Source organism: Anser brachyrhynchus, assembly GCF_964034855.1.
Source record: "Anser brachyrhynchus genome assembly, chromosome: 2".
In the NCBI taxonomy this organism is placed as follows: Eukaryota; Metazoa; Chordata; class Aves; order Anseriformes; family Anatidae; genus Anser; species Anser brachyrhynchus.
The window spans coordinates 65,673,738-65,700,426 of NC_137695.1; the positions used below are offsets into that span (position 1 = coordinate 65,673,738).

At 39.8% G+C, this 26,689-nt stretch overlaps 1 protein-coding gene across 7 annotated transcripts in view; it reads right to left on the reverse strand.

Annotated features, from left to right (window-relative positions):
• The window catches only part of PHACTR1 (phosphatase and actin regulator 1), a 350,894-nt gene that overhangs the window by 266,272 nt on the left and 57,933 nt on the right, over positions 1-26,689 (reverse strand). The window contains exon 1 of one of the 7 annotated variants that reach the window (XM_080577952.1): positions 1-26,689. This exon is cut by the window's right edge and continues 9,681 nt beyond it. The exons of the other annotated variants lie outside the window; for them this stretch is intronic. The gene's annotated coding sequence lies outside the window, so the exon portion shown is untranslated. 7 annotated transcript variants of the gene reach the window in all.

Consider the following 26,689-nt stretch of genomic DNA (forward strand, 5'->3'; position numbering starts at 1 on the left):
CTGAAGGCTCAGTATGCCATTAAGTCTCTGTAAAGGCTGAGAGATGCCAGGGCAGGAACTGCAGAGCTTGAAGTTCTCTTTTTTTCCTCTTCCCTAAATAACATAGGGGGATGAGCCCAAATTAAGCAACAGGCCCACCTGGTGCACCTTCAAGACAAATACAACTAGGACAGAGGGCATTCAGAGACCCAGCTATGCAGGTGCAGTTTGAGAGAAAAAAACTTTTCTCTGTCCTCTTAAAAACCTGAATGATCAGTCCTTTGGCCTCTCTCTTTGCTTGAACAACTCTAGCCTTTTCATCTCGTTGCTTCGAACACCTGTACCATCTTCTTGGTGTTACACAGAACAAAGAAAATAAGAGATGGTTTCACTGTATAAAAAACGAAGAAGGGAAATTTTTAGTTTTTAAAAGTTATCATATCTTTATGAAAATTTGAAAAGAAAGTTCATTCGGGAGAAGGAAAGGCTGTGCTAACAGCTTCGGGTTGATTTTTTTTACTTTCACTTCAAAGCACTTTTGAAATTCAAATACCAATTCAGAATGGCATAAGTTACAAGTTTTCACAAGTCAAGTTTCATTTTCAGAGATGTACCCTATCAAATTTATATGTAATTAAACAGTATTTTTTTCATATGCCAGTGAGAAATAAATTAAAATTTGGCATGACATTACAACTTTCTGAAGAAAAAAACTGACAGTATTTGAGACTCCAGCTTTCCCCTAATGAAAGCTGTGCGTTACATCACCTTTAAATCTAGACACAGACAATCATGTATTTGGCATTTTTAATGTCATGCACATAATGTTTTCAATTCTCCCATATTATGTCAGACATGCAGAGAATCCTTCAGTCTCCTAGGAGATTCAGGGTGGTACTCCTCCAATATTTTGGCACAAACGATCATTTACCTATCAATAATTCTCATCTTGTAGATGGTTCCTTCCACACGTGTAGCAGACCTCAAGGTAGTAAAGGACTGGTCCCAAGAGAGATATATTGGCATCCGAATGTGGTTTGTTTGTTTTTTAAAGAAAGCACTACAAGGGGACCCTTGGGGCAGTTCTTGAGGTCTTCTGCAAAGGCGGCACAAATATGTCATAGCATCCAGAGAAAACTGCCCAAACGATGGACAAGGGGTGCATAGAAATTCCCTCTTAACTACTCCTCTTTATGTAACACCCATCTAAGAACACTAATGAAGATGTGGAGACCACCGGTATTTATAAAGTGATTGTGGGGCCAGGTAGGGAGACTCCGAGTGATAATTCCTCTTTGCAACAGGGCTCCCAAGTATAAACCCATCTTACACAATGTCCTTATGAAGAAAAAATAAGGGGGGGGGGGGGGTAGTGAGAAATGTCCATATCACAGCAAACAGAAACAATAGCAATGCTAGGAAATATGCTGCTAGAGGGCAGCACATACACATACTCCTAAAGCCAGATAGAAAATAACATGGAAAACATGAAACCTACTTATTAAAAATCTACCAAGCTTTATTTAGTTCTTAATCACCTTTGCTAGAGGTGGTATAAATATTAATATAAAATGTTTCTTCATGATATGGCATATATTGCTGGACTGTACTAAGACCATAATATGGTGGATATGGTATGAGAATCCAAGATGAGCAGGCAAGCACTGAAAGGAAAACAGATTATAGCAACCAGCTCTCAGAACACGACATTATGAAAAGCAAGAAATTTTCATCTCAGGTAGCAAAAATGTTAACACTCAGTAGTGGAACACAAGTAGTGGAATAGAAGACAAAAATAAACCCACCATGAAATAAACCAAAGAGATATTGCCAAGAAGTATCTAACTTCTTTTTCAGTTTACACTCTTTACACTTTACACTCTCAAAAATCACTTTGATTTTTCCTAATTTCCTTAAATTTCTCAAACATCCAGAGCAAGCAACTTTCAGCATAGCAATTGTCTGAGAGCTGCTTAACTATGTGATTTGTTGGTTGGTTGTTTTTTTTTTTCCATACTCCCTTGCTGAAACTTTTCATAAAATCAGGAAAATCTTACTTATATTATAAATTGTTATTGCATTTAAAAGACTATTAGACTACTACTGAAGAATCACCAGTGAGACAGAGCTGTGCAAACATTCTTGCAGACAAAACATCACTTCTGTTACTGCCCATCAAAAATGGATGAAAGGGTTCATGAATACCATCAGTGTTCTGATTTCTGTTTTCAAGATGATTTTGTACTTGTTCAGTTCTAGATTTAACCTTGTTTCCTGAAATCATTTTTGATTTATAGAGACAGTTCTACATTTTTTTAACTTTTTTTTTTTTTTTTTTTTAAAGTATAGAGCCAACTCTGCTGGGAAGCAAATCTTACATTTCCAGAAAATCTGGGTTATTCTAGCCAATAATCGATCCTCAGCATTTTATACAATAACACTGTTCACTTATTTACTTGAAATAAGTAGAACTATCAGTATAGCCCTGTTGTTGGTTGGTTTGTTTTAGATGAGTTCCAGAATAAACACTGAAACTAAAATATCAAATTGCAGTTTCTGAAATCATTTTGCATCTCTAATTACTTGTGCGATTAGCATGAATAATTAGAACAAGATGGATAGTTAGGACTTCCAGAATGACTATAGATCTCTGAAAGAAAAGGTAAAGGACATGGGAGCCAAGGCAATGATATTGAGCCTGCAGGTGAAGGGGAAGAGCTGGACACAAGTGGATGCATGTTGTGAGTTAACAACCAGCTCTGCAGCTGGTGCTGCAAGTACTGCTTTGGCTTTTCTGGCCAAGGACTCCTCTTTCAGGGAAAAGAACTAAGAGATGGGATCCATTTGTAAAAGCAAGGTAAAAGGAGCTTTGCCAAAAGCTTTGCCAACCTGGTAGGTACATTTGGGAACAGTGAAAACAGCTTGCAGTTAAGTGAGGGAACAGAGATAAAGGGAAGCTGAGTTTCTAAGAGCTCTCAGGAAGGATAAAAGAGCTTAAAAGGGGACCACCTAACACACTGGTACACAAACACACACAGCCTGAGAAACAAATAGGAGCAAGCAGAGCAAATGCATAACTATGGCTTTGTTGGAGTACCTTTGACACCATGGTTCACAGGGCCACAGCTCTACAAAGGATGGATGAATACAGACAAATAAATAAAGCAAATAAATCCAATCTCCTGCAGTCCTATTGCATATGTGAAGATTTTAAAATATCAAAATGAGTAACTTGGAAAGAGCTGTGCCTTTGCAATATATTCAACTTTGCACTGAGGTATCTTGATACTCTCTTAATCTTCAGATTTTTGCAGTCAAATATTTATTCTTCCAATATTTCCCCATATCTAATTCAACTTAGCAGTCAAGAAAGCTCATCCCTAAGCTTCACTTCATGCTGAACAGTTATATTTTCACTATGACTCACCAGATTTTCACCTTCAGGAAAGCAGGCTAACATTCATGAATTTGCAAAGGCATGCTGTCCCCAGCTTCTGATTAGGACTAAGCAGATGTTACTTCTGTGTCCATTAAACCGCCTTTTTTTTTTTTTTTTTTTTAAGTTTTATTAATTTTAATTAACGTATGCATGGCTTTGGAATCAAAATGCCACAATATAAAATGCATCAAAATTTCGATACAAGTGATATTGGTAATAGAACACAAACAGGATCTAATGCTATGTGAAAAAAGATGCATTTTTTTTGCCCTGACATTTTGCCCTGAAGGGATCCAAGCAAAGCAAGTCTCTGATCAGGGTTCTCACTGCTGATTGTACTCTGTATTCTTCCTGGAAAATCAAATTCTCAGCACAAGTGGATGAATTAGAGTTTAGGCATAGTGAAGGTAGAGAAATGATTTGGGAAATTGGAATCCTTTCTTAATCCTCTACTAAGGGAAAGCAGGCATCTGATAGTTTTGCTATGTCAGTCAGGGAAGAAGCACAGTATTACACTGTACAGGTAGTTCACACCCTTTTTTCTCAAGCCCATATTGGCAGTTGCATTGAAATTTTTCTAGAACTGGAAATTAGCAACTCAGTAGGCTTTCCTGGCAGGTAATTACATGAGTGCTGAGATGCCACCTGACTTTCTTTGAGAGTCCTTTGTTCACCTGAACAGAACTGCATGTACCATTTTCTTATTGCAAAGGAATACTGAGTAGACTAAGAGAAAGGATCACTCTGAATGAGCACAGGAGATAATTTCAAAGCATTAGGAAATGCTTAACTTTTAAAGGTTTGCTTTTTTGGGGGCATGGGGAAGGGAAGAGTATAAGAAAGGGGAAAAGGAATTTGCTTACATTTCAAGCTTAAAAATTACTGATTCAATGAAATATCTAAATTTGGGGATTCTGAAACATACTGTACAGACATATGCGCTGTCAGCTGCAAACTACTCCTACGGCACTAAGAGTTGAATGCAGTGCCATATGTTATGCCAAGATTACTGATTTTCATTAGATGTGAAAGAAGATTTCCAATTTTAATCTTCATTTTCAATCATTATTTTATTTGGCAGTATAAATGCAATGATGACAGATGGTATCTTGATTCGACCTCTGAGCACCTGCTGCAGGTATAGAATCATAGAATGGCCTGGGTTGAAAAGGACCTTAAAGATCATCTAGTTTCAACCCCCCTGCTCTGGGCAGGGTTGCCAACCACTGGAGCAGGCTACCCAGAGTCGCATCAAGCCTGGCCTTGTCTCTAGGGATGGGGCATCCACAACATCTCTGGGCAACCTGTTCCAGTGCCTCGCCACCCTCTGAGTGAAAAACTTCCTCCTAATATCTAACCTAAATCTCCCCATCTTAGTTTAAAACCATTCCCCCTTGTTCTATCACTATCAATCAACACATGTAAACAGGCATGCCTCCTCTTGTTTATATGCTCCCTTCAAGTACTGGAAGGCTGCAATGAGGTCTCCCCGGAGCCTTCTCTTCTCTAAGCTAAACAAGCCCAGTTCCCTCAACCTTTCTGCATAGGAGAGGTGCTCCAGCCCTCTGATCATTTCAGTGGACCTCTTCTGGACCCACTCCAAGAGCTCCACATCCTTCTTGTGCTGGGGGCCCCAGGCCTGCACACAGTATTCCAGGTGGGGTCTCAGAAGAGCAGAGTAGAGGGGGACAATCACCTCCCTCTCCCTGCTGGCCACCCCTTTTTTAATGCAGCCCAGGACATAGTTGGCCTTCTGGGCTGCAAGCACATACTGCCGGCTCATGTCCAGCTTCATGCAGGGCTGCTTTCAAGTTGTTCTTCTCCCAGTCTATATAAATACCTGGGATTGCCCCAGCCCAAGTGCAACACCTTGCACTTGGCCTTGTTGAACCTCATTAGGTTCTCACAGGCCCACTTCTCCAGCCTGTCCAAGTCCCCCTAGATGGCATCCTTTCCCTCTATTGTATTGACTGCACAGCTCAGTTTGGTGTCATCTGCAAACTTGCAGAGGGTGCACTCAATTCCATCGTCTATGTCATTGATAGAGATGTTGAAGAGCACCAGTCAAAAGACCGACTCCTGAGGGACACCACTTGCGAACAGCCTCCACCCAGGTACATTCCCTCTCCATTTCTCCCTTTCCCTTTCAGGTTTAAAGGGAAAAAAAGAGAAACCTTGAGACCGAGCAAGCCCTAAGGATTTTACTGGGCAAGAATAAAAACCTCATCAATCACACTGGTTCCCTACAAGAAAGCTATGAAGGACAGCAACCATGCCTTGTGGCTTTTAAAGAAAGAGATCAGTCTTTATATTAAAGCTGGAACTGTGTTAGTGCAGAACTTTTCCTGTACAGAACAGGGCAATCCTATGAAAGAGCTGGCATTCCCATCCATCCCTTCTCACTTTCTGACTCTAGCAACAGGGTGAGAGAAGAATGGGAAAAATTTGAACATTGATTGCCCTCCTTTTATGCGCACAGGGATGGGTAAATAGACTAGGAGGAACATGAAGACAAAATTGCAGTGTCCCAGTTCCATGTCCATGCTGACTATCTACAGTATCACTCTGTGTGCTGGCCCCATGAAACTTGCCAAAAACAATTTAATCCCATCCTTGAAGAAGTGGCAGAGGGTGTGAAACAACGGTCAGAGGAGTATACTCTGCTCCTGATGCTGCACAGTGGGATGCTGTCCTTGGTTGGAGCAGTGTGAGGAGTTGCAATTCCACTTAATTTTCAGATACCAGGCTAGTGTCATAGTTTTTGGTTTATTACCTAAGGAAGATTGATTTCCTCAAACTGTTAATATAAGGAACAAAAATGATTACAGCAGGTGGAGCATTCATAATGACTTATTTTGCTTCAGCAAGTAGCTTACAAACAAACACACAAGAGGAGAACCTAAGGTCACAGCAAAAGGATTACCTTCCCAAAACCAGTCACCTGTGTAGAGACTGAAAAGCAATAGTGGTTCAACAGAATGGTTCAAGGGGAGCATTACAAACAAGCAGTGTTCCAGGAAGAAATAAATGTGAAATGCAGCTGTGAAAATGAAGAAGAGTTTTCCTGGGAGACAGAGGGTGATGGCCATTTTTTGGTGACACTGAGTTGTATAAGCAAAGAGGAGCTAGTTCTCCAGGGACAGCTGTACATCAAACTTCACTAACACTACAGCTCTCCCCACAGCAAAATGCCAAGCTATCCATTACTGACCATAAGTACTTGCATGAATCCTTTATCTATTTCCACACCTGTGAGCATCTCACTATTTTTTAGGTAAGAGAAAGGCCCCCAAAGCTTTTAGTTTGCATTAGAGACAATGGCTCCCAGGTGCACAGAAAACAGCTGTGAATGACACTGTATGTATGTAGCACAGGTCACCAAATACCAAGGACTGGCAATGGTCACATAGACACTGGCTCTGATAAAGCTACTCCCTACCCCTACTTCAGTAACCAATCTGTTCTCCCCGTTTTCTCTATCTTTGATGTTTAAAGTAACTTCAAGCAATGAAACATACCTAATTACATTTCAGTTTGTCACCAGCTCAGATAATTCACGTAGTCTTCTAATGCTACCAGATTAATGGCTTTCACTTTCCCATCTCTTTGCACTTAAATGAGGTGAACAGTTTCTGTAGTTGGATGATCTGCCTCCTTAGTATCATTTTTCGTTCATTTTATGCAAGATTTAATACAGTCTCCATTTACAATTTCTTACAAAAATGTTATTTCAATTCACACAAAATAGTCTGCATTTTAGAATGCCAAAACAGCAGCAAAAGATCACATTTTCCTTATGGAAATTACTCATGTAGCACCTGCTAGTAACACTGAATGCAACAGAATACATATCGACAGACTTCTTATTTCTTGATTTTCTTTCCAGCTCCTCAAGGTGCCTCAGTTAATAATATTCTGACAGAGCAGCACCAAGTTATGAAATATAACTGTATATCTCAGTCTACCTTTTGAATCAAAACTCACGTTGTAATATGGCAGAGGCATAACTGCTGTACACTGGAGTTGCTATCAGGGTCCAGTTTATAAATACAAAGGATACTGTTAGCCAATAGCTGGCAGTGCAAGGTCAAATACAGAGACCACTGGGCCCTGAAAAGGCATTTATTCCATTTTCTTAACACCACGCTGAGCTTCTAGTAGCTACTGGAAAGTGGCATCCCCTTTTCAGTACAGCTTGTGCTGCTCTACCACTGTGCAACTTAATTAGAGAGCAATTTTGCATGAAAAAGCTCTTGAGGCCCAGGCAGGACAGGAGCACAGGTAGGTCAGTAGTTCCTGTTGCATTTGCAACACCAATGATGGCACAGATATAAGCAACCCCAAAATAACACTGCTTGAGCAGCACTAAGCTTTGTAGTGGGAGTTGAATTATTCCGCACTCTTATTTTACTTGTCATCATGTGAAGCAGGGCAAATATTTCTATTCAGCATGTCTCTGGCTGTTAGATCATTAAGGTGCCTGCACATGTTTGACATCTCAGAGATATATCATTTCTAAGAAAGGTGCTATTTTACACAAATATGTATGTAAGACATGCACATGTGTGCACATACACAGGCAAAATGCAACCCAAGACACACATGGCCAATGTATCCGAGCTCCTCCTGTTCTCTCAGTGCAGTGAGGTGAAACTCAAAACCTGACCAGCCAAGAACAAAGAGACAGGAGGTTGTTTGCTGTCTTAAAAACAATAATCTAGCTGGATTATTTTGTTGGGTTCTCAATTTCAAGGTTGTGTGAAGAGACTAACAGCTTGTTCAGTGGCCTGGAAATTCTGTATGGAGTCTTTGACTTCTGGGAGTCTAATTCACACAAAGGCCACTTTGGTAGTGGTGACAAAAAGGCATTACTTCACAACCATTCATCAGTAACCTGCGCAAAAGGAGCTGATGGCCAAAGCCTACCTACAAGCACAAGAGATGGCTGCATCGTGAAGTCCATATTGATCACACAGGAGATGCCACACACTGCACAAGCTAAGGAATGAAACAACCCTACAGGCACTTCCTTCATGTCGGAACTGGGGCACCCCAGCAAGGAATTACACTGCCACTTTCCTGGTCTGCTGCACAAGAGTCTCATTTTCTAGGACTGTATCTGAATAACCATTCTGGTTTTGTTTTGCTTTAAATAAAGCACACACTGTATACTACTTCCTGATTTCCTCCAGGCATGAAAGCAGTCCAGCAGGATCATAGAATCATTAATGTTGGATAGGAACAGATGAAGCAATTTTAAGTATTTTTAAATCTTCTGGGCAGAATGACTGGAATATTCATTTGAAGTAACAATTATACACACATTTTCTAGCAGAGGTGACTGCATGAACAGACAACAAAAGCATTCCCGATTCTCACAACCACATCTGTTGAGTCACACACAGAGGGGGAAGACTGTCAAGTATGTTTTTAAGAAAGCTATCACTGTCATATTCCCTGTAAGAAGTATTAAAAGTACAATGTTAATAGCAATAACAACAATTGACCCACAGGTATTATGCCTGGACGTAGTCATAGAGGCTTGAGGTCTGAAGAGTTTGGTGAGTGATATGCTAAATATTTGTGCAGCACAGATGTGATCACTTGGTTTCTATATTGAAGCACTGACTGCTTTGATTTTAGTGATTTGTCTGTAGCTGCTAAACACAATAACACCCACTATACCTTTGTAGTAAGATCTTCAAAGGACTCCAGCAAGTTAGGTCTGGTTTTTCTCTGCTCAGCCTAATTCTAGCATTCTTTAATCAGCTTATGCTTTTCTGCACGGCTTCCCATCACATCAGTTAACGACAGATGCAAAGATGCTTTTCAGACAGGCTGGCCTACATACAGAATATGGGATATGGCTCTTGATAGCACTCCTTGGTTTGACCAATTTAAAAAAGAATGGAGCCCCACCCCAAACCTTTTATAATGCCTCCAGTTTAGACTAGTATGTCGAACAAATCCAAACGGATCAATCTGCTCACTTCCCACCACTGCATTTCCCTTATTTCCTATGGACAGTCACAGATTGTGGTTATTGAGTCCAAAGGCTTCTGCTCCCTACACAACTAAAGCTTTTTATCATCAAGTGGGGTATTGCACTACCAGTTAGCTCACTTCCCCAGATGGTATTTACTCTGTAGCATCAGGTGGATGACACCCATGTTTCCTCATTCCTATTTTTAACTGTATTTACTTCTACTTAAAGGTAAAACAGTAATCTAGAAAGAAACACACAGTTAGGGGAACAGAAGAATGACAGATGTTATTCTTGTACCCAATGTGTTCTGTGTGCAGCGTTGCAGAAAGTCAAAATTCACAGCACCAATTTGTTCTATGGCTTCTCAGTTATCACCACAATCTGCTGGTGTTTTTGCCTAATTACTTTTTAATCAAAGTAAGTAACTGTCACTGTCTTCTTGACTTTCAGTTCCATGAAGATGGTTCCTCACTCAGGTGAAGTGAGAGCAGTCTCAGCACTGCCCTGACTTGTTCTGTGTGTAGTCAGGGATGCACCCTCCAACTGGAAGGCATTTTAGCAAGCTCTGCTATGCTCCTGCAGAGAAGGAATCAGCATAAATACCTCTAAAACATGCACTAACTAGGAATTGGCACTGCAAAACTGTGATTTCTGTGCATGAAAGCTTTAACTGAGCCACTGCAGTCAAAGATTAGCTGCTTCTCTGCACTATCCCAGTAGCATAGAAGTCAGCAAATACTTATAAACTGATCCTTTAATATATAATAATTGTATCACTATTTGCTGGCAGGAGAGAGAGACAGAGGAAAAAAAATAAAGAGGAAGTAAAAGAGAGAGAAATGGAGACTATGTCTTCTGAAAATAGTCTGCTCCCTGCCACACAAGATGCATTTAAATACCATCATTTTGGGGCTCATCCATAAATTCCCCTCTGATTTTTCTCATTCACATGTCATCCTCAGGAGTTTAAAATCATTCTGGTGCCGCAACAAATGAAATACAAGCACATTAAGTGATTCTTTCCTCAGGGTCTGTGGTATTGTGTGGCTACTATTCAAATCACAAGTTCTTTATATCTTGTTTAGTAACAACCATATACTAACCAATAATAAATGTCACTGTACTCTCTTCACACCTACTCTGGATGCTAAGGAAAGCGAACTTGGCACCCAGTGGTACTGGTTTCACTCAGGCAGGACCAAGTTTGTTGGGGTTGCCCTGTCCAACTCATTTGTTTTTCCATCTTATGCTCATATATACAGCTCATTTTCCTGTGTTACACAGGATCACTCTGATGGTATTTCACATGAGTATAACCATGAGTTATAAAAAAACCAAACAGCATTTATTAAACGAATAAAGTTCATTTCTTACACGGTGTTTCTTAATTCTGCAATCTGCTGTGTTTATTCACTTGCTCACTGATGCATATTTCATTAATTTGAAACAGACTTCCTAGTCATTGCTTCAAACAAAGCTCCAGGCCAGTAAAACATTTAAGCGAGTACAGAACAGAATTTTGGGAGTGTGGATAATCCTACTGAGAGAACTGAAGCAGAATCAGCAGTACCAGCAACATCTGCCCCCTGTGCAGAGTAAGAATGAAATAGGAAAAAGTTCATTCTCTACCCTCAAACATCTGTGAAACAATCTGCTCTTACAGTACTTAACAATCACACTTTTCTCCAGTAAAGGAGGTTTTGCATTAATTGCCAGAAACTGCATGTCTAAAAATATAAGATGCAAAAAAGGAATCTTACGATACTGATGAAGTGAGAAGAATCTTAAAGCTTTGAGCTAGATTCTTGACGGCAATAGAGTGCGCTAAGAATAGCAAATGAGTAGGAGTAGTCAAGACTGAAAAGTTTCTGAAGTGCTTTGCCAATTTCTTCATAGAAGCTCTTATTCGGGCTATCTGTTATGTGAGAATGTTAAATATTTAGTGTCTTGAAAGGTAGTTGGGAAATGTCTATTTAGGGTTTGCACACCATTCAGTGGAGTAGCCACAACATTAGTAGGAACAGTATTTGTCTTACATTTGTTGACAGAGAATTGCTCTGGCTATATCAACTAACTCAACAAAATGACATAGTGACACGTTAGGCCAAAAGACACCTAGTTAGCCTCTCTTTCCACATGTATAGCAATGCAGTTGGAAAGGTGCATAACAGAAGGATTAAAAAAAACAACCAGCCCATGCTAGGCAGGCAAAAGAAGGATGCTTGATTAGATGTGTCAAAACCTACTCTGGCACAGCTCAATCTGAATCTCTGTTCTCCAGAAGAATATACATATTGTTACAGAAGCTAAATTAGCATAGAGAGAGAAATTCTTGACATGAGAAAGTCTTCAGTAAACTTTTTCATGAAAATCTGGAGTGAGCAAACCTCAGAATTGGTGCTAAGAACTTGTGGAGACCAGAAAGTTCTACATCAGGGCTTCATTCTTTTGGGTTTTTTAAAGAGAAGCTAACATTGACACTAGGGATACCAGGACTCTGATACTACCAGAAGGCTAGTATACCACTCTTTCAAGACGGTGAATTTTTACCTGATCCATGCATAAGACTGATTTTTTGATATATCAAAGGGAACTGGGATTGCATGGTAACAGGAGGTTTGGTGTGAAATCAAGCAACCAAATAAAACAATGGACTTGGTTAAACAAATAGGCAATTGCATAAGTAAGAATACAAACATTCACTTGCTTTGTGAGTAATGGGCACTTGTATATACAAGGGTTGCAAAAATAAGCTTGCAAGTGCAGTTTATATAGCTGTATTAAGACTAGGGTCTTGAACATCTCTTAGGTTAGTGGGAGTAATCACTTGATAGTCAATAACTTTAGAAAAGCCATACATTTGTTTTCTTTTAAAACTTGCTCTGAACACCAGTAATTTTCAATCTGGAATAGATATCCTCCTCCGTATCCTCTTCTGCAGCTGAAATTTGCACTTGAAGTTAAGTATGTTATAATACTATGGCTACTATTTGAAGACCTTTATGAAGCTCCATTACCTCAGGACTATCACACAGCAACATCCATATTCCCTGAAGGCAAGTGAGTGCATTCACTACGTTACCGCATTTCACACAAACCATGAATAAAGACCTGTTGAGAGACCCAGACCCTGCATGCCATAAAGCCTACTGCTAAACAGATCCAGTTCAGATACTTCAATAGAACACAAGAAAGGTAATTTTATGTGGATTATTTTTGATTGGCAGCATCAACAAATGCTGGAGCAGGCAGGGATTTCACATTCTTTTCATTCTGCTTGGGTCACTAGTTTACAGCTTTCTGCAGTCTTGCATTCGTGCACCAATTCGAATTGTCTTCTGATATTTTATTGAAAATGCTCAGTCAGAAGGGCTGTTCTCTCTCCTGTTCATGCCCTCACCTCTGCTTCACTTAAACAACTGATTCCCCATAAGAACTTCTTATTTCCTGTCCACAAGAAACAAAATGCTGCAAGAACTCAATAGGTCTGTGGACTTTCCAGCTCTACTTTTGCTCTGAACCATGGCTACTAGAAAGCTTGACAGCATCAGTGATAACACTCAGACCTTCTGTTCCCAAAACAAAATGTCCTTTGGGTGCAGGAGCAATGATGCTCCACTGAGTAGCTCTGAGCAGACATACCCTGGCTTCCAGGCTGATTCTCCAGTATATTCATTAAAGTTTTCATCACAGCAAGGCTGATACCTGTTCCTGTGTTTAAAGACAGTTAAATCAATTATATAATTGTGTACAAGAAGTACTGTATTTAAAATCACTCTCCTTACGCTTATCCTGGCAGCATTATGTGAGACAATTTAGTAAAATATTCCTATATGCTGTTCCAAGGCTGTGAAATTGGACAACTTGCAAGAGTCTTGCTTATTGTTCCCAATGTAACCTAATGTAATTTTAAATTTCACTTCATTATACTGCTAATATTTAAGCTCTTTCCTTGTCACCTAGAGACTTGCAGCACTGCCACTGTGGGAACCCATCATCTAGCATTTCTCACCAAATTCAGAGCAACAACTTGAGTCATCCCCATTCCAGTGAGTCACTCATGCCACTTGATATACATTCTCTTTAATTTTAAGTCACACAAAATCATCTGAGTGACAGCCACCAGCAGCCCTATGATTTTCTGGCTTCTGCATCATTATGTCTCTCTTGTTAGCACTTCTTAGTGCTCAGAAATCTTCACTATGAGACAAATGTAATTAACAAAGTCATTTCTATTAACATTATAAAAAACACAGTCCCTTTACATGCATACAGAAAAAAGCCTTACTACCTGATGATATCAAAGCACTGCATAAATGCTCAGAAAAAGTTCTCATGGTTATCACAAGGAATCAAACATGCAGCAGGTTTCTAAAGCTGATGTTTGAGATCTGTTTTCAGAGACCGACAACCACCTCAGCCCTACAAGGGCACCTTATAATATTGCAGAGAAGTCTTCTAAGTTCTTTGCTTATGACAAGTAGTACTGCCTCATTCCTTGCTATTTTCAAGACAAAACAGGGAAAGTAGTAAATATGTGGAACTGACATCCAAACTCCTTTGCTTACATGTCAGGGAGAGGGTATCCACAGAATCATCTAGGTTGGAAGAGACCTCCAAGATCACCTAGTCCTAACTATGACCTAACACTAACAAGTCCTCCACTAAACCATATCACTAAGCTCTATCTAAACATCTTTCAGAGACCTCCAGGGATGGTGACTCAACCACTTCCCTGGGCAGCCCATTCCAATGCCTAACAACCCTTTCGGTAAAGAAGTTTTTCCTAATATCCAACCTAAACCTCCCCCAGCACAACTTTAGCCCATTCCCCCTCGTCCTATCACCGGGCACGTGGGAGAATAGACCAATCCCCACCTCGCTACAGCCTCCTTTAAGGTACCTATCCCCTTCCCAACTTTCAGCACACACCTAAGGTTTGTCTTCTGTGCCTTTTCTCCTGACTAAGACCAGGACGAGAAAATTGTCCTTTAATCAGCAGAGGATGAAAGATGCATCAAAGTAGCTGGGAAGTAGAGCCAGGCATCCTTCTGCCTCTACCTAAAGGAACCTATGCTCCTCCATATGAGGAAGGCTTAAGTGCAAGGCTTTGATGTTCTTATTCATGCCCAGTGTGAAAGCAGGAAGGGGGGCTTATATCAAACCAGATGGGCTGGCCTGAGGAGCCAGATACCAGCTTCAAGGTGGCCACACAGAACCAAAAGTAAATGAACGAGGAGGAAGGGCTGCTAGATGCATTTAGAAGACATGGGTATAGTTAGTATCCTGACATCTACTTCATGTACTTGACAACCCCACATATGCTCAGTCATGACTCCATCTTATTCCTTGCTTTATTCAGGCATAGAGATTTATGGCCTAGTGTTGGTTTCCCTCTGAGGATAATTTTGGCTCCTGGTACAAGACTCTGGGGAACAGACACCTTGTTCTATCACCATACCAACAGGCTACAAGGGAAACTGGACATGAGTGGATATGGATTGTCTGTTTATGTGGTTTTGTAAGATGGCAGGAGTCACATTTACAGGAAGGGAGACATGATAAGACTGTGATCTCATGCTTGCACCAGAAAAAAGATAGTTATCAGGGAATATGGCATGCTTAAACAAGTAGTAACATGCCAGTAATCTGCTTCTTACGCATTAACATAGCAATTAAACCAAAGACCTTGAGTTTCAGCACACAGATGGTGATGGTATGAGACCATATCTGAGATCCTGTGTCCAGTTCTAGGGTCCCCAAGCTCTGGGTCCCCCAAGAAAGACATGGATATGCTGGAGGTAGACCAGCAAAGGGTGCCAAAGATGATTAAGGGCTTAGAGTATCTTTCATGTGAAGAGAGGCTGACATAGCTGGGACTATTCAGCCTGTAGAAGAGAAAGCTCTAGGGGGTTCTTAACATATATATCTGATGGCAGGTTGTAGAGAAGGTGGAGCCAGGCTCTTCTTAGTAGTAGCCAGTGACAAGACAAGAGGCAGTGGGCACAAACTGACATAAAAGAAATTCCATTTAAACACATGAATAAATGATGGCATGGTAGTGAGGTCAGTCAACCACTGGACCAGGTCACCCGGAGAGGTTCTGGAGTCTCCATCCATAAAGATATTCAAAACCCAACTGGACTCAGTCCTGATCAACCAACCTACTGTAGTTGATCCTGCTTTGAGCAGTGCTAGACATCTCCAGAGGACCCTTCCCAACTCAACTATTCTGTATGCATAGCTTCTTTACTGAACAAAGTAAATCATTATCCCCTGCGTAGCAACAACTGGAGAATATGTCATACAGGCACACTGCACAGTAGTCAGAAGTGGTGCTTATCTGTCAAAGATATTGGTAACCTGTCACTTTCTCAGCAGTCTTCCAGCTCCTGACAAATAGATGGTGTCACTCACAGTTGGACAGCCCCCAGTAGAAGATAATTTTCAGCTCTTACAGTCTCACTGTTTGACTCAGGATTTCTCTAATTCCACAAACACACACGCAAATATTTAAATGAAACACTGAAGAGTCGTTTGGTTTTGGTCATTAGCTGTCACTGCAAACTGTTAGAATGCTATTAGGCATTTTTTTTGTGATATACTTCAAAACAGGCTTGCAAGAGGAGATTTTCAGTATAGAGAGCACCTGTCTGCTTTTGGTCCTTTGGTCTTTCTCTTGAGCAAAAAATGAATAATCATTTATTTCAATTGCCCTTTTGTCCTTTCCAGGGATTTTTCCCTTAAGATTGTCATAAGAACACATAAGCCTTTCCTTTCTCGGTGCTCAAATTTAGATTTTGAAGTTGGTATTTGGGGACTAGGGAGGCTAATGTTTCCCATTTTTAGATTAACGACCTTGTTACCCAGTGAGAATTCCAAAAGTTTCCCATAATCCTCTATGACTCTTTCAGCTATGGTGTTAAAGGACAAATTTAGTGAATTGAAACATGGGCAATGAAGGCTAACATTTTCACATACAAGCAATGTAGAACATGAAATCGGATACCTGCAAGACTAAGTTCAAAACCTGGGTTTGTGACCTAATCTCCCTCCAAGTCTGTTTTCATCACATCACAGATGCTGGCAAGCCAACGTATCTGTGTATGTGTGAGAAGGAAGAGATGTGCCCAGAGAAAGAAAAAGCATGTGGATGAGAAAGAAAGAGAAAGGAATGGTTTACTGCTGCAGTTGTTAAACTGGCAGTTCCCATATCATTAGCAGAGCACTAAGCACTTCACAGGCCTACTCCAATGGCTCTAAACCAGCAGAATACTACTTCATGTGTGTACCCTGAGGCCATTACTCCCCTCACTGGCAGTATCTGGGCAACCTGAATTAAGGGACCTCTACCTACAGCAAATGGAAGGGATGTCTTATCCTCTCCTGTCTTGCCCTCAACTGAGAGGAGGCGGTGATACACAGCGTTGCAGTAGGCCTCGCTGCACACACAAGCCTGAGCTTTGGTTTTCCCTTCAGTCTCCAGACAGCGAGACAAAGGCCCCACAACATCTTTTAAGTACCGAAATTTTATCACTGCTTAAGTTCTGTGTCGATTCACCTGGGAAGACCAAATAGCAGTACACTTTTCCTTCAGCTTCCTGAAGCTTGGGGGAAAAAAAAAGTTGAGTAATATTTAGGTCACTAATAATTATTAAAAATGTGTTAGGAAAGTTTACTTTAAAAATTTTCAGCAGTACTTTGGGTTACTGTAAGATGGGATTTACAATTTTAACTGTTCAATTGTCTTTACTAAAGCAGAGATTGGATGACTAGCTCAAATAAAGCACTGTTGACATTGCTTACTAGTAGAAAAACACAGTCCTTAATCAAAATATCTGAAAGTCAGACAGTCTGCAGAGAGAAAAGAGAGATCAAGCCCAGGAACTGTTAGCATTGAACTGCAAAGCAAGTTGTTTTGATGACTCCAGATCTGCTGAAGGTCTGCAAAACACAAGCTGACTGGAAACATTTAACATTTTAACTGTCCCAAGTAAAATTCTTTGATCAAATACATTTTGAAAGCACAAAATTCCTGCCACCTCAGCAGAAGATTAAGTAGTTTCTCTGCACAAAGTGGGATTCTACAGGAAGAAAACCAACAAACCTTTTTGGAAATGACCACCTCTCCACCAATCACAGAGGCAGGCTCAGTGTTATTTTTCAGCTTCCATTGATGAATCTTCCTTTTAGCATCAGGAACACTACTTTATTCACATTTATCCATTAAAAGAAGTTTGATTTTTAATCTAGATTTATGCTTTTAGTGTTAACAGTTGTAGGAGAAACTAATACACTGAGTAAAGCTTCTTAGAAATATCAGGGGTACGTCAATACCATCAATACATTTCCTCTTTTCCTTCCCCCAACACCTTTCCTGACAGATAACACATAAATGCATATAGTACTAGACCTAAATACCAGTGCAAATCTTCTGCTAATAGCATGCCCACCTATCCTATTAAATCCTGTTCAAATGTTGCTTCTCTTGCTTATGCTTGGAAATATACTGAAATTACAGCTGTTTGACCCTGCCATGTTATTTGTAACAGCATTAAGAAGGAAGTCCCTAAAGAAAAGGATTAATAATACAAATTCAACTGCTTCAAAGTTTTTGAAAGAGCAAACCAACCACCTTGGGTTGCTCAGAAAAGCAAACTTTTGTTAAAAACCCTATCTGGTTAAGCTAAGACTTTCAGAATTGTATACCATATACTTTTAAAATTACTTTTAAAATGTATTCTTATAGAAAGAAAGGAAACAGTTTAAATGTGTTATCATAGACAAAAAGGAATCTAATATGAAGAGACAAGTATAAATAAAGCATAACTGATCTGTAGCAATTAAAATAGGTAAAACATAACATCTGCACAGAAGATAGGACTTATCAGAAACTGAGTGTTTATTTGAGCTTCCACAGGAAAAGAATTTGAATTGAAAGGGTGGTGAGGTTCTTTTGTTGTTGTTGTTTTTGGTGGTGGTGGTGATCATGGGGGTTTTTGTCTGTTAGTTGGACTCTTTTTTTGTTGTTGTTGTTTGGTGGCTTGTTTTTTTGTTTTGGTAACCAAACAAGCAAATCCCTAGGAAATATGATGAATTTTTTTGCTGAAAAGGTATAAAACTTGCAAACTACCTTCATCACTACCCAGTAACTGGAGAAGAAAAAGGACAACAGGGAACGAACACCTAAATTACTCAGTCAAAAAAGCACAGAAACACTTATCAAACTTCAATGAGAACAGAGCCAGTGAGAGCAAGTATGATATGGATGGCTCACTTGAAACAACTCTGAAATCAAAATGCATCTTAAATCTTAAAGGACAACAGTAAACTCACAGGAAGCAGCATCTCAGATCGAATTCAGAATAATTAACTAGAGCTACATGCAACACAGCTGGTGACTTGGAAAGCAGAGTAAGATTTAGCAGGAAGGACACAGGACTTGAACATTTTCTTTATCATCTCATCTCCTTTCATCAACCTGTAGTCTACTGCAGACTACGGACTGAATTACCTTGAAAAGCAAACTCTAAAGATCACCAGAAAGGATGAAAATGAGGGATGCATAGAAGCCACAGTAGCCTGTACTCTTTTACATTAAGAAGAAAAAAAAAGGTAGCGATCCAAACATATCCTTAGAGATCTAACATGTAAGGAAAAATAAAAATAAAGAAATATAAATTTAGCTAAGGCACTCAATACTCATTTCACAAGAAATGTATCTGTTTTTTCTTTAGATGACTGGAACATAAAATACCAGAATGCTTCAGAAAGCCACACAAGGACATCACTTCAATTTTTAAATGACTACAGGCAAATTTATGTTTTGCCACATGGAAAGTTTTGTCATAATAGTCATGTGTTGATATTTTCAGAGCATACTGTCAGTACAAATTATCAGCAATACACATTATCACAAACGTTCAATTACACTAAATATATGACTAATTTCTTATTTGATTGAATGGCCACACAAGCATTCACTCCCTAATACTGGATTTGCTACACCTACAACAGATGGTGATATTGTTTGAATTTGGTAACTTAAAAAAGAAGGTATTCCTTTTATAAAAATAGGTTTCCTAAAGGGGAGTTAGGTTTCCCTTTCAGATCTCTATAATATATTTCAAAAATGAAGCTCTCTTCCATTGTAGACCATTTTTGATTAAGGTCTGATTAATTCTACACAAACAAAATTATGAAGCAGTTTGTTTGGCTTTAGTATAATTTCCAGAATCCAAGCCCTCAGAAAGAAAAAGAATTCCCTGTAAGGTCATGTCCTTATGCCACACTATGTAAACATGCACACACAAAAACAAGAGACACAAAAACAAAAAGGGAGGAAAACTCTCCATACTCCTTACAAATAGCTCAAGCCCTAGCTGTGATGCAAGGATAAACCATGCTGAACTGCAGCGAGATGCAAGTGAGACCAGTTTAGCACTAGCACTTCAGAAGAAAACCTGTCCAGCTTGAGCAACGTAGCTGGAATTGTCTCAATGACTCTGTCTCTCTTAAGAACTACAATTAAGGCTAGAAAAGGTATTCCACAATTAAGGTCACAGTTTGAGGGTTGGATGTATGAACAAGTGCATGTTTTTTCACATAGTATATACTTGTATATCAAAACAGAAGGTTAAAATCCCAGTTTTTAGTTATTCTTTCTAGTTTTCTTTTGTCTATTTGAATACTACTTTCCCATCTCAATGAAGTCCAATATAATCCAAAATTAGGTACCATAAGAAGCACTGCCAAAAGAAAAGCATGAAATTAATAACGTACAAGGCCATAGTGTTTGATGCTTTATGTAGCCAAGACAGACATACAGGAAGCAGCAGTGTTTTTGCTTTTAGCTGAACCACCAAAAACAAAAGGAAACCCACAAGCCACTACCCCCTTTCTTACAAATGCACTTGGCATACCTCTAAGCCTTTGAGTGTCTTTAAGTTGCTCCTTAGGGCAAACACTCATATTTCATTCACAAGGCTGCTGAAATACAGATTAAAATGGCACTCTTAATTGGCAACCCTACTGGCCAGGCAAATGGTGAACTACTACTGATTTGAAACTCCAGTTTTCATTCTTCATTTCAGATTATCCTTGACCAAATCATCAAAACCTGAAACTATATAAGCACGCTGGGGCTCTCCTACAAGGCCACTGATTTCAGCAGTAAGAAGAATCAAGATGTTGTTCCTGCCCTGTTATTACACTGACATGTTCCAGCAGAACAGCATCTGAATGGTCATGTTCTGGGGTCTTCATGGCTTCACCTGTCATGTGTTAGCCTCCAGGCAAGGGAGTTGAAAGGTAACAGAGCAACACAGAACTATGTATGTACTGAGAAGTAATGAGTATGAAGAAAGACCTGGCCAGGGATCAGGTGTTCAAATGCAATCCAGAAAATTTAAATGATGTTCATAAAGATTACTTACAAGATTTTTAGTCATTCTGCTTGCTGAGAGGAAAAACAACTACCCTGAGACTACTTAAAAGCTGGACTTAGAAGAAGGGCTGAGCAGGATCTTGCTGATGCCATAGTCTGTAGGGTCTCTGTTTTCTGATATGCATTGGACAGCATTTTCATCAGGCTGCAAAATGTGTGACCTTGATCCTCTTTCAGTGGTGAGTACAACTGATGCAATGCTATCCCTGAGTCTGAATCACTCAGTAAAAGCCCAAACAAACCTAAATTACACCTCACCCACTAACAAATCTTACCTACAGACCAGCTAGGCAGAGGGTGGAAGAACTGAATTTTAACAAGAAGGCTTACATTATTTACATCTCCTTCTCAATGGGTCTATAGTAGCTTAGCTCAGAGGAGTTCCTTTTCATTGACACAGATCTAAACCAGAAGGGAAGTACTGATGCTTTTCAAACAGACAAATATTCTTGTTTTCAAGGCCTAGCTCCGCAGTCGCAGCAGCACAGAATGGCATCACAGCAGGGAAGCCCTGAAGGGCAAATTTCTTCCCTGACACATGTGCAGAGCATGGCTGGCACGGATACACACAAGTGACCTTAACACACCTTGGGCTAGGCACCTAACCTGGTGGGACACACATCCCAGCAGGAAGATAACTGCTCAGCGGGGTCCAGACTGACTGCACAGAGAAAACAGGTCTTCCCATCCCATGAAGCAGAGAGGAATCTTCCCTGGGAGGCATGCGGCTAACTGCTTTTCCCTCCCACCTTCCTGAACCCCCCAGCAGCAGTGTATCAGCTCTGTAACACCTACTCATGCGAGCAGTCCCACTGCAACGAATACAGCTGCACAAGACAGTAGCTACTACTCAAAATCTGTCACCTTTAGACTCATCATAAAGACTGTGATTTTGAGAATTACCAGTTTTGAGATGATTCATGTAACTAACAGACCAGCCGGTGCAGAAGCAATATAAAAATTATTATTATTATTTTAAAAGGGAATGCAGCAGTGAAGCAAGCAGCAAGAAGTCCTACATGGTCTCACCTCTGGGTTGCAGGAGTCTTTCTCCCCTCCTTTTCTCCACACAAGCTTTTTTTATTACTTTTTTTTTTCAATTGGATGTTCATGTTGCAATAAACCAAGGTAACTGTCAATTACAAATCAGATTATATCAATCTTTTTTTTTTAGTTACTGTATTGGGTGTTTAGAAAATAAGCTGTTCTATGAACACAACAGTAGCAGCACATTATACATTTTTTCCCCCTTATTTTCTACCTTTAAAGTTTTAAAAACCAGCTTGTAATTATTTATTACTGATAATTACTGAAGTTGAAGAATCTGTCATACTTTACATGCCAAGACCACCTTACCTTTTGCATCACACCACTAACTTTAGTCTTTCAGTTTGTGAAAAGGAGTTCCTGACTAGGAAGGCAAAGCTTGACACTCCAGTTTCACCTTCATCTCTTTCCAGAGTGCAGAGTATTTGTGACAACATTTGGCTTATCCGCTTCTTGGCATTTTAGATGCTAATAAATACTAGCCCCCCTGCTATTCTGTTAACTGCCAGATAATGCATCATCTGACAATCATTAGGACTTTAAAGCAAACCTGCAGGAATCCTGACCTCCACTATTTTATCACAGTTTTGGAAGAGCATTAATATTTGGAGCTTAAAAGCTTTGAAAATCTGGTCTGAACAGTGAAGAGGCTTAAGACAGAACATACTCCATGCTTCGTAGCCTGGGTTTGTCATCAAATCCTTCAGGGACACAGCCATTTGGGTGTCATTCCTTACCATTCCTCCAAGTCCTTCTGCCAGCAAGAGGCAATGTCCCAGTAGACATCCCAGTTGAGATCAATGGTAGCAAACAGACAAGAAATAGATATGAACGAGTCATGGCTGTCACACTTCCTACTGTTTTTCTTTCAAACGCTGCCAAACAACCCAACAGTTGAAAACCCCAAGACATTAATAAAAGACAATTATTAAAACTACATGCAGGTCAGCCAGTGGAAAGATTTATTTCTAATATGCTTCTTGCTGGGAGGTCACTGATTTTTTGGATGTCATGTGGGCCACAATGTTCTGAAAAACACAGAGCCCTTGAAATCAGAATCTATCACTTCTGCCACTGCCTGGTAAGTCTGATCTAGGAGAATCCGAATCCTGTTTAAAACTTTCAGCATCTTAATTTGCCCAGTGAAATGGACCCACCTGCTGTTACATCCATTTCTTTTTTCCCTTCCTCAAATGCAGGAGATTCAGTGTTTTGAAGATGTGAATCAACACTGGAAGAATCACCCTGTATTCCAAATGGCCAAAATAAAAGTGTTTCTATGCCTTCTGTAAACTTTGTTTGTCTAAGTATATTATTTCTCTGACCTTCTGATGAGCACAGCCAATTTCTTCTGCAATGATTAAAGAACTGTCACAGTCCCATATCCCTGAATTGCCCATCCTTTAGAAACTACAGTGAACAAGAGCTCAGACCTGATAAACGGCTGGTCCAGTTCAGTCCATCTGTTCCTCTGTATTAACAACAGAGGTTCCAGCTAACTAAGCAGTGTCAACTAAATTTTCAATATATGTAATTAATACTTATCTGCTAGCACCTATAGGATGAGAAACATGGGAAACATTTTTTTCCCCTTGCTTTTGCACGAGTGTACCAATACAACAATGTATATAGCACATCAGTGTCCTCATTGGCCCAGAAAGTCTCCTTCTACCGCAGGCACCCTGAAGCCAGCAACAAATTACTTTCCACAGAGCATCCTGAGGGCAGTAGTAAGGCTGAGGCAGGTGGAATCCCTTGGATTTAGTTTTTTCTAGACAGAAATACATACGTTTATAGGATGCGTCACATTGGCTACGCAAGCTCTGTGGAGATGCTCTTTGAACATCCTGAAGAATACACAGACTTACAAGTCTTGTGAGGCAGACTTATTCCACAGCTCTGATGGGGTTGCTTCATATCTGGAGATCCCTGGCAAACATTTTGCAGCCTTGGATCCTCTCCCTGCAGAGAAGCTGTGTTTGGGCAGAAACAACAAGCAACCCAGCACATCTGGCAACCATAAGCCTGCCTAACTATGCAGATGTTCAGAGGCTGTATGAGCCAGCCGCCCAAGTAAGGTGGAAGAGGCCAGACAAACATCAATGGTATGCTGCGATTAGGGATCTGGGGAACACTCCAGCCTTCCTACATCTGTGCATGTGTACCAGACATCCCTGCCACGTATTAGGGTGCACAACAGACACACATTTGTGGCTCTCGTTTCCAAAAGGCTGGTCTAGCAAACACTGAGCACCCAGGGATCTTTCTTGGATTGCAGACAATGCAGAGTTTAACAGCTGCAAGGATATTTCTTTCGTGAATGGTTGTATTTTGATAACCACCCAAACATGAAAAATAACATTTAAGAACATCACAAACATGAAAAATAACATTTAAGAACAAGAAACATAATTCAAATGCTTGCAACTCCTGTCTCTAGTAGTATGTCAAACCGAGTAACAACTTCATCAGCATTTCTTTCCCATGTCACAATTTTCTCCCTTTCCATTTGATTTTATACACTTCATCACAGATGTGGGCATCCTCCCTTTCACCTTAACAAGCATGAACGCTGCCTTTGGCCGAGCTGAAAATGAGCATACAAGCAGGGAAACCACAAGATTCTAAAGAACAGTTACAAATGAGAGCAGCAGGAACCTTTATTTGAGCTGATGTAGTGACATCTCCCCCTTTCTCTCCAACGTCTGAAACAAACACAAATAGAGAAGGTGCTGAGAAGATAATGAGCTCCACAAAGCAGATTCTCATTTGCAACTTAAAGACAGATTCAGGAATATCCTTCTGATATCTGTTAATGATGATCCTAGATATATCAGTACTTCCCTGAATTTGGTCCTTTCACAGTTCTGGTAAGACAAAGCAGCAGATGGCTAGGGAATTCAGCTTCATTGTGATACAGCATTTCTCTTTTCCATGTCTAAATATGGAACTGCAATAGAGCATGTATGTACTTACCTGAAGAAGGATGCCCTAATGGTGATCTATCAGAAGCTGGGTTATCTGTGTAATAGAAGCTCATTTTACAGCAAATTTAAGTACTAACCACAATGATCATCACACTGAAGCTCCCGTAAGACATATTTCATTATCTTCCTCAAAGGGCACTTCAAATATGATACAGCAATTCTACCCCATAGAGAGGCTAATTAAATATAGCCATCTAGTTACTGTTGTACCACTAAACCGTAATTACACTGCAACCCTTTAAAGGTTGTTTTGGGAGATTCATTCTGATACAGTGTAAAAAGTAAGCAGATCTTCAGGTAACTGTTTCATACACACTGGGGAACTGAAAATTGTATTTTATAAAAGGGCCTTTGGAAACAAACAGTTTAAACAAGTGGGAAATCAGTCTGATCTGTTTTTTTTGTTTGTTTTGTTTTCAAGCCACTCTGAACTACTGTATCTGCATTATAGCTGCATTAAAGCTATGCTTATTTGCGCACACTTTAAAACTGCATTAAAAGTAAGCTTATTTGCTCATATTTAGTATCCTCTTCCTGAGGGGAAAGGGAGAAGAAAGAAAAGTAAAAAAAAAAAAATTAAATTACAATGGTATCACTTTTACTTAATTTTGAGGCTTCCAGAAAAAGTTTCTAAGGTGAGGTGCACATTATAACAAACATATCACTATCACCCTCACAGGGCAAATCATGCAAGTACAGTGACAAGATATCGCAATTACAGAAGTTTCTCTAAATAAGATGTATGCTTAAAACTTTGTTCCGAGGCCAACATAGTTTCAGGGTATTGTTCAGTCAGGATTTAAAAATGACTTTTACTGGCTTTTATAGTCATTTCCTTAGTTAATATGAAGAACAAAACAGAGAAGTTCTTTTAGAAAAAAACTGCTAGTTCTCCAACCTCAAATGACTTCCAATGAAGTCTTCAGGAGTGAGGACAAGTACTTTAGAGAGAGCACTCACTTTACCACAAGGACTTAAGGTAGGGGATTCCTAATGAAAACAGAAAAATCTGAGGACTTTGACAGCAGCAAGTGGTTAGTACTCAGGTTTTAGTTTACAGATGAGAATAATAACTTTTATGGATATACATAAATACTTGCACAGTTGTACCACAAGGTACAAAAGATCTAGCAAGAAAAAATATCTTTGTCTCAAAATATTCTGTACATATAGATTTAATAGAAACTCTTTTGGTAACTTTCTATGGGAAATATTAAGAGACGTTAAATAACAAAAATACAATCCTCTAAAACCCACTAATCAGGAAACAAAGAAACATACACCATTCCGTCCTAGCACAAAGAAGCATCTTTCTTCAGTCCACTCTTCTTTTCAAGGAAAGAAATACATCTTAATGATTGAATCCACTTTGTCCGTTCTTCCCTCACTCCATGCATGCAATGCCTTCCACGAAAATGTCCTGATCACTCCCAAAATTTGGAGAGGGAAAATGTGGGTAAGTAAAATTACTAAGCTCACTTATTCACCTCACTGGGATTAGAGAAAGATACAATACCGGTTCTCTTTCCACCACACTCACCTTTTCTTTCTGATTTCTAGGTCTTTTGAGTTTCTGCCTCTTGGAAAGGACATACAAGCAGGCTGGAGATGACTTCTCCTGAGTCTTCAGGACACACTTGAAGACAGGGTAAGGACAACAGATATGTTTTTGTGTACATTGAATCACATGTTGGTTAAGAGGCCACACTGTAAGCAGGAGTAATAGCAACAGTAACACTTTTCTTCAGAGATAAAAAAAATAGACCAGGGACACTTCATATACAGTCCTGGATCTCCTTCTACAA